This window comes from Herpailurus yagouaroundi, unplaced genomic scaffold, assembly GCF_014898765.1.
Source record: "Herpailurus yagouaroundi ecotype Mexico unplaced genomic scaffold, PumYag 139, whole genome shotgun sequence".
NCBI classification, from domain to species: domain Eukaryota; kingdom Metazoa; phylum Chordata; class Mammalia; order Carnivora; family Felidae; genus Herpailurus; species Herpailurus yagouaroundi.
This window is the reverse complement of record NW_024412394.1, coordinates 70,238,081-70,249,838: the sequence shown is the minus strand read 5'-3', so window position 1 is coordinate 70,249,838 and position 11,758 is coordinate 70,238,081. Positions and strand designations below refer to the sequence as shown.

General features: G+C 37.5%; 1 pseudogene; it reads left to right on the top strand.

Annotated features, from left to right (window-relative positions):
- The first annotated feature begins 6,346 nt into the window (after positions 1-6,346).
- LOC121030080 (CWF19-like protein 1) overlaps positions 6,347-11,758 on the top strand; it is a 9,410-nt pseudogene continuing 3,998 nt past the window's right edge.

The window sequence follows — 11,758 nt, the reverse complement described above, 5'->3', positions numbered from 1 at the left end:
AGAAAGAAAGAAAGAAAGAAAGAAAGAAAGAAAGAAAGAGAAAGAAAGAAAGAAAGAAAGAAAGAAAGAAAGAAAGAAAGAAAGAAAGAAAAAAGAAAGAGAAAGAAAGAAAAAAGAAAGAAAGAAAGAAAGAAAGAAAGAAAGAAAGAAAGAAAGAAAGAAAGAAAGAAAGAAAGAAAGGGAAAGGATAATATTTGGTGATCAATCCATCTTGGCGTATTTAAAAGACACTATTTTATTAGGATATTTTCCTATTTACAGACTTTCATTTAAGTGGAAATTGTGACCATATTAGTAGTAACTCTCCACATATAAATCAACCTGGTTCCAGCTACATGCAATTCTGCTCAGGCCAATAAAATGCTGGAATTTCAGCAAAAATTAAAAAATCAGTATGGCCTCATGAACAATGTCATTCATTTATTATCAATCCAACTATTTAGAACTTTTTCAATCTTTGGCTTAAAATCTTGTTCCTCATATATAGCATGCATCTAATCCGTTTATCATTATGACATTTTGCACAGTGCTTAACCCACAGTCTTTGTTCTCTTCTCCTGGTGCTCATATCTTTCTGTGGTATCTGCCTAAACTGGTACTTTTGTGGTGCCATAAAACAAAATAGCATAGATAAGAAGTGATTATGAAGAATAGGGGTGATTTTAAAAATATAAAAGTTCTTGGGGCGCCTGGGTGGCGCAGTCGGTTAAGCGTCCGACTTCAGCCAGGTCGCGATCTCGCGGTCCAGGAGTTCGAGCCCCACGTCGGGCTCTGGGCTGATGGCTCAGAGCCTGGAGCCTGTTTCCGATTCTGTGTCTCCCTCTCTCTCCGCCCCTCCCCCGTTCATGCTCTGTCTCTCTCTGTCCCAAAAATAAATAAACGTTGAAAAAAAAATTAAAAAAAAATATAAAAGTTCTTGTGTCGGTAGTTTTGAAATAGTAAACGGGGTTTCTGATGATATATAAGTTGTTTTTCTGAAAGTACTTTCCGTATTTCACCTATCACCTAGCTCACATTTTTCTGCCTTCTTTCTGTCTCTACTCTCCTCTACTTTCAGATGACCCTTTTTTCCTTTCTTTCTCTACTATTTTTTTTCCTTTTTCCCTCAACATTGGAGACTACTACTTTCAGATTGTTTTCTCCCTTCTTTCTCATAGGATCTTTCATGGGAAGTCTATTTGTGGGTGAACCCCAGCTTGTTTAGATGTAAGCAGAGGAAGACAGTCCAGATTCTCACCACAAGCCACATCTAAAAGTGAATCACTCTCAAGCAGATGGAGTTTCCCATAGGAACAATGTACTGTTTAGGGTTGTCATTCCAAACCAGAGTCAGCCACGAAGGAATCATAAACATGACCAACAATATGTCTTTTAAGTAAACATACAATAATTATCAACTCCTGGAAAAGATCATTAAGGTCCAAGTCCCAAGAAATAAATTTTAAATGCATAAATTATATTGGTAGTTATAATATGGATCCCTATTATAACGTGAGCATCCAGAAAAGACAAAGGGCTGTATTTAATTTAGTTTAAACCTAATGTGCTAGGTATGAAAGAATTACTTTAAGTAAACAAGTGGAGAAAAATTAAGCAGTTACTCATCTGAGTAAAAGGCATGTGTGTGCATGTGCGTGTGTGTCCACACACGCACACGCACACACACATGCACACACACACACACACACACACACACACACACACGTATTCAGCTACTCTAAAAGTTTGAAATTACATACAAATTTAAAAGTATATAAAAAAACACAGGTCACCATCAGCACTCCAAATTACCAACCATCCATTTTGCCCAGGAATAAGAGGTATCCTTGGGTGTAAACTTGAATCATTGTAACCAGGAAAGTTCCCGGCAAACCAGGGCAAGTTGGTCACCTTACTCCCCACATACAGGATGAGAATTTACATTGGACATGGAAGAGAGGAGTTTCCTTGCTGTTTGGTTTGAATGCTAAGAATTCTTTATGCATTTACAGAAGTATAAAAAGAAGACATGAATTGCACTGTTAAGAGTGTTTGGCACGCTGGAGTAGTAACTTGTTAGGGGAAATTATGGAAATTGATATTTACTGTGCACCCTCTTTTAAAAGAATGACATTTAGCTTATAAATGTGTAAGTTCAATCATCAGAAAATACAATCAATATGCAAAACGCTGTATTTGCATATAAAGAGATTGCCTCTTTATGTGAAAGATTAAAAGAAACCAATTTCCCTCATGCTGCTGTTTAGTATCTAATGAGGGATTTCAACCTATTTGAACTGAGATCACTCTTTAGCATCCCATCCAAAGCAAAGTATCAAAGCTGGCATGCACAATACACTGATTCTAAAGGGAAAACAAATGAACAGCAAAATTGTATTTTCAAAACACTTTAAACAGCTTTGATGCTTAGAAAGTTCATTTTTGCCAAAAGTAATGCCCATTTTTCTTTGATCTTAAAAAAAATTCATCTTTAGGGGCATCTGGGTGGCTCAGTAGGTTAAGCATCCACCTTTGGCTCAGGGCATGATCTCATAGTTCATGGGTTCAGGCTCTGCATCAGGCTCTGTGCCGACAGCTCAGAGCCTGGAGCCTGTTTCAGATTCTGTTTCCCTCTCTCTCTGCCCCTCACCTGCTTGCACTCTGTCTGTCTCTCTCTCTCAAAAATAAATAAACATTAAAAAAAAATGTAATGCATGTTTAGAGAAATGTTCTCAGATTAGTATATATTTCAGTTGAGAAAATTTTTGAAAAATAGAGGCCAAAATCTCATCATATTACTACCATAAGTTCAGCATAAACCCATCTATAAATACACGTGAAGCTAAACGTAAGAGAGAAATTCTGAAAGATTTTTCTGCAAGATGTCTCAAATACCTGCCTTAAAATTCTCCTGCAAAAGAAGCTAGTAAATAAGCTGTTGAATTTCACAAATATCTTCACACAGATAGTTTCTCCCTGCCAGCCTACAAACTACACCTCTCAGACTTTGGGACAAAATGTAAGGAAAACCATCCTTTACTTCTCAAACTGTAGTTTTGCTTTTGGAGATGCAACATTGACTAGAGGAAAGTAATTCGGATCAGTGCTTACAAGGAAATAGATGAAGATTTCTAAACCTGGGATCCACAGATACAGTCTCAAGTATCAGGAGAGTACTGAGAGAATTTTGTGCATATGCATTCTTTCATTTCAGAGATAATGTCAATTGTTTCAACGAAGAGTCAACACACTCTTCCTCTAAAGGACTGGATGGTAAATGTTTCAGGCTTTATGGGCCATACAATCTCTATCACAGCTACTTGACTCTGCCATTATAGCAAGAAAGCAGCCACAGGCAATAAGAAAAAAAATTGACGCATGACTATGTTACAATAAAACTTTATTTAAAAATCGTGCGGGGAGGGGGGATTCAGATTAGGCCAGTAGACCAAAGTTTGATGACCTCTTATCTAAATGAACATTGTACAACAGAATACTGTTATGAAACTTCACTGGTGTTTAGATTGTGTTTCGGAGAAGAATAGAGCCAAATAACATCAAGGCACAGTGTGTGAGTACGCCTTTATAAGTGATTCAAAAAGAGTAAGGTAGTGGAATAGGGACTTCATTACACAGAACATGGCCTTAGAGGCATGCCAAACTAGAAAGCTCCTGTGCTCCGAGAGAGCAGTTTCACGTTCATATTGCTTTGTGGAAATACTGTCACTATGCATGGCAACTTTCAATAATTTTCCGTCAGTAAATATATAAATGCAGTGTAAAGGACTTTTTTCTTTACCAGTATTTTTTTTTTTTTGGCATCATTTCGGGGAATATATGTTTATATTGATTTTCTCAACAAGACAGTCGAGCGGTAGTTAAAAGTAACTTTACTGTCACCATCATCACCGTCATCATCATCATCATCAAAGTAACAAAAAAAAAAAGAAAGTTTCATTACATAGGCATGATTGATTAATCATTGGCTAGGTGACTGAATTCATTTTCTAACCTCCCCTTCCTCCAACAGTATTGGGCTGAATCAAAGTTCCCACCTTCTAATCTGGCGCTTGTTCTTTTCAGTGAGCAGCTGCCTTCCTGAAGCTATCTAGTAGCCCACCTTGGCTCACTTCAGTAGCATAATGAAGACAGTCCTATCACTTAGGAAATGCCAAGGGTTTTCCTGTGCCAGGAAATGAGGACAAAGACCATATATATTGTTTATTATGCCAGAAAACCTTTAGGAAATGAAAAGAATGCCAGTGAAAGTAGAGCTTAGGAAGCAAGGGAGAATGGTGTAAAACAGGAGTTGCCAAACTTTGCTGCACACTGGAATCATGTGGGTATCTTTAAAAAATAATGATGTCTGGGGGCGCCTGGGTGGCTCAGTTGGTTAAGCGTCCGACTTCGGCTCAGGTCATGATCTCACCATCAGTGAGTTCGGGCCGTGCATCGGGCTCTGGGCTGATGGCTCAGAGCCTGGAGCCTGCTTCCGATTCTGTGTCTCCCTCTCTCTCTGCCCCTCCCCTGCTCATGCTCTGTCTCTCTCTGTCTCAAAAATAAATAAACCTTTTAAAAAATTAAAAAAAAAAAAATAGCAATGATGTCTGACTGCTACCTTCAGATATTCTCATTTAAATAGCAAAGTGTAAAACCAAGGCATCAGGATTTCTTTTCTTTTTTTTTTCCCTTAAAGCATACCATGTAAATCTAATGTCGAAAATGTTTGGAAACCACTGATATAAAGTAAGGTTGAAAGATAGACAAGGACTAAATCAGACATAACCTTATAGGGCAGGGTATAAATTTCTTCTAAGTGCAATGGGAAACCACTGGAAGTCTTAAGTAGGGAGTGTTAGAACTCAATTTATTTTTATAATAGCTATATGATATACTGTGAAACACAGTGAAATACAAGAATAAGAATGGGACAATGAAGACCAGTTAAAAGGGATGCTAATGTTAGAGTAGACATTGAGGCTCTAACAGGCTACCTGGAGGGCAGCAAGGAGGAAGTCATGGCCAGCTAGGCAAGGTCAGAGGCCTGTCCTGGTAGCACTCCACAAGAAGCTCAATCAAACCAGACAGGCCCAAGATGATGGATACTGTGACCAAATTAGGAAGAAAAAGGTTGAAACCCTGCTTATCACTCCAGATAATGAGTATTCTACCCCCTAGTTAACAATTGCAGATAAAAAGACAGAAACTCACGTCCCAGGGACGCAGCTGTCTCCCTCTCTTGAATTAGCCCACTCTCTTAGCTTGAAAGTGTACTTTTTGCTTTAATAAATTTTCCTGCTTATGTTACTCATCTGTGCTGTGTGTCTGTCCTTGAATTCCTTCTCTTCTTGAGACAAGACCAAGAATCTTCAGTGACTCTTCCGAGTCTGGCTGGGTTGAGGCCCCGGGGCCCAGGTCTCCCCAGTTCACCCGATGACACTAAGAGGATGAATCAGAAGACTTGATTTATATTTTTAATGTTTATTTATTTATTTTGAGAGATAGAGAGCACGAGTGGGGGAGGGACAGAGAGAGAGAGAGAGAGAGAGAGAGAGAGAGAGAGAATCCCAAGCAGGCTCCATGCTGCCAGCACAGAGCCCAAGGTGGAGCTGGAACTCACAAACTGTGAAATCATGACCTGAGCCAAAATCAAGAGTCAGACGCTTAACCAACTATGCCACCCAGGCGTCCGACTTGATTTATATTTCTTGAAGCATGGGTGATACAGAAGACTGGTGTCTGTCCCAGAGCTGAAGAATTTAAAAGCCTGGAAGTGGGTAAAGTGGATAATGGTAGCCAAGAAGATGGCTTCAATGTGGGATATAATCTTTTCTATCAACAAGTCGATGTGCGTGTTTTTCCTCTGAACTAGGGAAGTGACCTTGTGTCAGACCTCAGTCAGACAAAGGGACTCTGTCCAGGAAGTGTGGTAGAGACCCAGGTATAGACGGACCAACAAGAGTTGAAAATTGTCAATGGGAAAATGTCAGAGAACTACCAGTGAGCAGTCTTCAGTAATGGGGGAACCTCCAAAGAACCTATGCAGCCCACAACAGAAGAAAGAATCCATTGTAAAACACTGGCCAAGCCAGACAGTGTTTCACCAGCTCACAACAGTCCCAGGAAAATAAGGCCATTACTGCCCCTTACTTTCCTTTCTCTTCTTCGTTCCATCTTGGAGGGGTAATGGCATCTATACCTTGATTTTATGAACTGTGGGGGTAGAGGATCAGGGGCAGAAACACAAGGCAATAAAATAGAAAAGAAGTCTCCCATATCTCCTATTCCTAGCAGGCGCAAGCAGGGAGAGTGGTAGGGCCCCCAGAAGTAGAACTCATCAATATCGTTCTAGTTTCTTTTTCTAATTATGAAAGGCACAACTTCCAGACCCTTTCGTTTACATGGGGCATGTGACTATGTGCAACTGAAGAAATGGGACTGGAAATGCCATGTGTCGCTTTCAAACGGTAGCAGCGAGAAGACTCTGTGTGACCCTTGCACAGCAGCAGTAAGGAGGTGCCATATCAAAATGGCAGCATCCCAAGATAGATGGCTTTTGTTGCTGAGTTACTGCAAAGAGGAGTTACTACTTTGGTCTGGAGAGGACTTAGGGTAAGTAAACAAACAAAAACAAACAAACAAAAACCCAAAACTACTGGGGGTTTGTCTGTTACCACAGTATAACCTGATCCATCCTAATTAATACAAGGATGGAAGAGTTAACCTAGAATAAAATTTGGAGTTTCTATTACTACTTGGGACTGAACATACTAATTATTGGTCTAAAACTGTTTTAGGGGTCAAAGAGCCTAGAGGGCTTTATTATCTCAGAGCTTCTTTGAGATTTCATCCAAAGGCAGGGAAAAACTAGCACACAGAGATTTGCAGAGCAGTTGGGAGACAAAAAAGCATATTGCTTTATTATTTCTGCCTCAAAATGCATGCTTCTATTAGGCTGATTATGGAAGGTTTCTGGAAATTCTCACTAGCCTAGATCAACCTATTTAAGAGATCACTCCATGTAACAAGGAAAATATTAGTGCATAGATTTTTAAAAACAGGTTTACTTCCTTTGAGCTTCAGATATGGATAAGGTTAATTCACAAAGGAATGGAAAGGACTACCACCCTCTAGGAGTTAAGATTTTACGCCTCTGGAAGATTTTTTATAACTTGAATAGGCTGTAATGCCATCAACTAATTAAAAAGACAATTTTCATTGCCTTAGATTACTGTTGGCCGTCTCTGCCATGGCAGTTGGGATGGAACACCATCACTGCCTCAGCTATGCTATTTGAATATCCATATGCATTGTTTAATTGTGGTAGATTGCAAAAATGGCCACAATGCTCGGCTTTTGGTCTTCTCTGTCCCTTCAATCTGGCCTAGTCTTTTGAGTTGATTTGGACAACAGTCTGAGGTGGAAGGAACAGAGTTCAAGTCCTAAGCCTAGGCTTGGCCTGGCTTCTTGGAATGCTGGAATTGCCATGTAAATAGGTCTAGGCTAGCCTGCCGGAGGGTGAGACGTGTGCAGCCCAATCACTTTTGTTGTCCCAGCTGGTGATCAGCCACCCTCCAGAGAGACCTCTGCCAGGCAGACCTTTAGGTGGCTGCCAACACATGTGGAATCCCAGCTACGACCAGACGAACCAGAAGAATAGAACTCCCCAGCTGAGACCTGTATGCAAGACCCACAAGATTATGAGCAGAGTAAATGGATGTTTTGATTCATTAACTTTTGGATGATCAGTGAAATGATAAAAGTGGTTGAAAAAATAGGGATGGAATACATATTGTTTGTAAGGAACTCTGCTAATTAATTACAAATGGTGACAGAAAGGAAAGGCTTATTATTATGGAACAAATGCCAGGTGTCATAAATGCTACATTTAGGCAGAGAGGGTTAGGTTTTATGGCTGTGCATGTTTAGGTCTTGTATTAGTCAGCTTGGGCTGTCATAACAAAATACTATAGACTGAGTGGCTTCAACAACAGAAATTTATTTTCTCACAGCTCTGGAGGCTGGGAAACCTAGAGTCAAGGTGCCAGCTCAGTGGTTCCTGGTGAGAATGTTTCCTGGCTTGCAAAGGATCCTCTTTTCATTGTGCCCTCACATGACAGTGTCTCCTCATCTTATAAGGGCACGAGCCCCATAGAATGAAGGCCCCACCCTTATGATCTCACATAAATACGGTCATCTCTGTCACATATATGTCTGTATACTCATGCATCTGCTTCTGGGCTCTCCTTTTTTTTTTTTAATTTTTTTTTTCAACGTTTATTTATTTTTTTTTTTGGGACAGAGAGAGACAGAGCATGAACGGGGGAGGGGCAGAGAGAGAGGGAGACACAGAATCGGAAACAGGCTCCAGGTTCTGAGCCATCAGCCCAGAGCCTGACGCGGGGCTCGAACTCACGGACCGCGAGATCGTGACCTGGCTGAAGTCGGACGCTTAACCGACTGCGCCACCCAGGCGCCCCTGGGCTCTCCATTTTATTTCATTAGTCTATCTCTGTACTCACACCACATTATCTTAATTATCATAGCTCTGTAACTAGTCTTTTTGCAAGTAAAAGTAGTCTTTAAATCAAATCGTATTTGATAAAGCAAAATAGAAAATTAATTTTCAAAGTGCACATACACATCTTACTTGGCATTTTTATTATTTCCCTTCTCACATATTTTTATTTTTATATTTTAGAAATAAATTGTCAACTTGTAATATTATTTGAATAACAAAATAGAAACAGTTAGATAAAGTAAATGGCAAAGAATGTTTCAAGTCTATCAGATATTCCTACACTAAAGTTTTACTACAATGCATATACAAAGGCCTTTATACAAATTTTGTATTTTTCACTGTGCAATGCTGAGGAAGTATTGCTGTTATACTGTTTTACATTTGAAGTGCTTTATATTTTCTTCATGAAACAATGCTTTAAAGTATACATATTAAAACATAAAAGTTACATGTTAAAACATAAAAGAAGGAAAAACTCAATTCTAAGAATATTACTGGTGGACTACTAGTATATTTTTTTCATAATTTATACTCCAGCCGAAGCCAAGATATAGATCATTTGCTCCCCTGACATCATGAAGATATTTTCCTGTGTTGATAATTTTGTCTTTTCCACTCAGATCTTTAATCAGCCCAGACTTGATTTTATGTGTGTTGTAAAGTAGTATTTTGACTTGTTGTTCAGATGGATACATTTGGTCTGAACAGTATTTTTGGAAGAGATTGTTCATCGTCCACCAATCTTTCAGGCCATCTCTGTCACATGTATGTCTGTATAACTATGCATCTGCTTCTGGGCCCTCCATTTTATTTCATTAGTCTCTCTCTGTACCCACACAACATTACCTTAATTATCATAGCTGTGTAATGAGTTTTAATATCCAATAAAGCAAGTCTTTGCACTAATTCCTCTATTTCAACACTATCTAGTTATACGCACCCTCTGACTTTACATATAAATTTTAGAATCAGCTTGTCAATTTCCATGGCAAGAACATGCTATGATTCTGACTGGAATCTTTTGGGGGGAATAAATTAATATAATTTATCTTTTCACTTACATGGTCGTTAAAGTCTTTTAATAAATCTTGAAATTTTTCTCACAGAATTCTTGAACACATTCCGCCAGGTATGTTTTTACGTAGTTTGTATGCTTGGTGTTATTATAAATGTTACCTTTAAACTTTCTGTTTGTATTCTTACATTTATTACTGTAACTTAGGAACATAATTTATTTGACTATGCAGATTTTTATTTAGCAACTTCCCCTTACTCTTGTATTGATTGCAATAATTTATTTGTAAGTATTTTTGGTTATTCCTTTGCAAATGATTTGCAAATGAGTTTTTATTTCCTTATTCTTTCCAATCCTTACACACATTTCTTTTTCTTGTCATTCTGCACTAGTTAGAAACACTGGTAAAATATTAAATAAAAGAGGTATTGCTTGGAATCTCGGTCTTCTTTCTGAACTCAGAGGTAGAGCTTTCAGTGGGTTCTCACTGTGTATAAAGTTTACCATTGATTTAGAGTCATATTAAGGAAGTTCCCCTCTGTGTCTAATTTTTCAATAATATCAACATCAATGAATTAAGTGCTCTTTTTGTAATTGTTGAGGGATCTTATGATCTTTAATTTCATAATAGGGCAATTTATATTAATTAACTTTTTCATATTGATACAACTTTATCTTCCTGAAGTAAAATCAACTTTGTCATCATGGATTATGCCACTTACATTTTATATATATGTTCTAAATGCTTTTCGCTAATCATATTACTTATGATTTTTGCATCTATGTTTCATAAATAAATTTTGCTCATGATTTTATTTCTTTACTATCTTTGTTGCATTATGGTATTAAAATCACACTAGCCTCATAAGTAAGTTTTCAGTGCCCTGAAAAAGTTTGATTAAGATTGAAATAATTTGTTACTTGAACATTGGTTTGACTTGATAGAGACTCTGGGCTTAGGATTTTCTTAGTGGAAATATTTTTGACTACTGATTCAATTTTCTAGTAATTACAGGACAATTCAGCCCTTCTAATTCTTCTTTAGGGACATTTGCTTATATATAATTTTTTCTGAAAATTGATCAACCTAGTTGAATTTTTTAATTTATAGCATAAAATTTTTATAAAACTGTTACAAATATTAAAAATCCCAGAAATACCCAAATGAGTTATAACTTAAGTCCACACAAAAACTGCACATGGATATTTATAACAGCTTTACTTATGATTGCTAAAACTTGGAAGCATAACATGTCCTTCATTAGGTGAATGGATAACAAACTGTGGTGTATCCATGCAATGAGATATTTTTCAGCAATAAAAATAAATGAGCTATCAAGCCATGAGAAGACATGGAGAAAGCTTACATGCATGTTGGCAAGTGAAAGAATTCAATCTGAAAAGTCTGCATACTGTATAATTTCTATTATAGAACATTCTGGAAAAGGTGAAACTATGAAGACAGTAAAATATCAGTGGTTGCCAGAGGTTGGGAGAGGCAGAGGTAAGGGTGTATAGAGAGCACAGGGGATTTTTAGAGCAGTGAAACTATCCTTCATGGTACTGTAATGTAGAGATATATATTACACATTTGTCAAAACTCATAGAATACACAGAACAAAGAGTGAACTCTAAACTGTTAACTTCAGATAATGACGTATCAACATGGGCGCATCAATTGTAACAAATATTCACATTAATGCAAGATTTAATAATAAGGAAAACTATGCTCAGGGGAGAGAATGGGTGTATGGGAATTCTCCATATTTTCGGCTCAGTTTTCTGTAAACTAAAACTAATAGAAAATAGTCTATCAACTTAAAAAATAAATAAATAAATATTGTATTAATTTACCTCTTCTCATGTTTCCTAGTTCCTTTTACAATTGCATCAACCTTTAAACATATTTTTCCATTAGTATATTACATTTTTATAATGATGGAATCCACAGCTGTCTAAGTCTTGGACCTAGTTTCTTCTTTTACAAACTCTTTATGTACCATTGAAACACTACATTTTTTCCTAATTGACTTATTTTTATGGGTATATTACTTTGAGAGACAGTTTTAAGAAATGTTCTCATTAATGTTGATTTCCTTCCTGACTAACCATTTTTTAATTAGAGCTTTATTATTGTTGGCAAATTGCAATATTTTTCAAGGTCAATAACATTTGCTAAGCACCAGCTGCACCAACTCAGATAATTCTTAGCTTACCTCAGTGTATTTTTGCTTAAAATGGTC